This window comes from Halichoerus grypus, chromosome 13, assembly GCF_964656455.1.
Source record: "Halichoerus grypus chromosome 13, mHalGry1.hap1.1, whole genome shotgun sequence".
In the NCBI taxonomy this organism is placed as follows: Eukaryota; Metazoa; Chordata; class Mammalia; order Carnivora; family Phocidae; genus Halichoerus; species Halichoerus grypus.
This window is the reverse complement of record NC_135724.1, coordinates 15,043,349-15,044,364: the sequence shown is the minus strand read 5'-3', so window position 1 is coordinate 15,044,364 and position 1,016 is coordinate 15,043,349.

The following is a 1,016-nucleotide window of genomic DNA, read 5'->3' as shown; positions in this document are numbered from 1 at the left end:
TTATTTTGCAATTGACAGAAATAATGTCAAACTAGAATATGCCTTCTCCACAAAGCAAATAAACAGTATTTTCAAGTGAATAAAAAGAAAGAATAGGCCTCAAATAAAAGTGGAATAATAGAGAGGATCATGTTTCAATTTTATAGCCTTTCTGTCCATGATACAACATTTGACTTGTAACCTTCCCTTTATGTGCACCATCTGCATACTGCTACGATACAGGAAATGGGAGATGAGTTCAGGTCATTTGGATCTATAATATCAAGTATGAACATAACATCTAAATAGAATGAGCCCGGTCTGGGGCAGTGGACTAGAAGTCATATAATTTCTATCTCCCAGCCACCATTCATTTGTTACGTCCTTGAGCAAATCATTTAACCTTTCTATGCCTCAGACTTTTCTAAGAAGTAGGATAATACCTATTCCCATCACAGGCATTTGTAGAAAAAAAATCAGAATTAAAACTTTCTGGCATTTTACATAAAAAGGCTTTAGAAAAAAATAATTCCCGGGCAGTAATTTGCAAACAAGCTCTATCTACCTCAGCCACCACCTTTATATATGCAGATTCCTTGTTAACCTCAAGAGAGGGAGACAGACACATAACTCCTGCTAGGAGCCCAGACTGATATAATAATAACAACATCTATCAAGCACTTACTATGTGTCAGGCGCTGCTCTAAGTGCTTTACATATATTACCTCTATTAATCCTCACACTAACCGTAAGAGGCAGACACTCTTGTTAGTTCAGTTGAGGAAAGTTGGGTAGGTGAGAGAAAGCAGACACTAAGGAGGTTAAATAGATTGCCCAAGGTTATACCACCAGCATGGGGTGCAGCCATGTTTAGCTCTGTGGTCTGATGCAGAACAGTTAGCCCCACCCTGGAAGGCACAGCCATCCTCACTCTGTTGGGCTCTGTTTGTCTGACAAACTGAGAACCGTTCAGACGGAAGAATAATTCCACTGGAAGAGATGGCCAAAGAGCACAGATATGGATCAAAAATCAATAT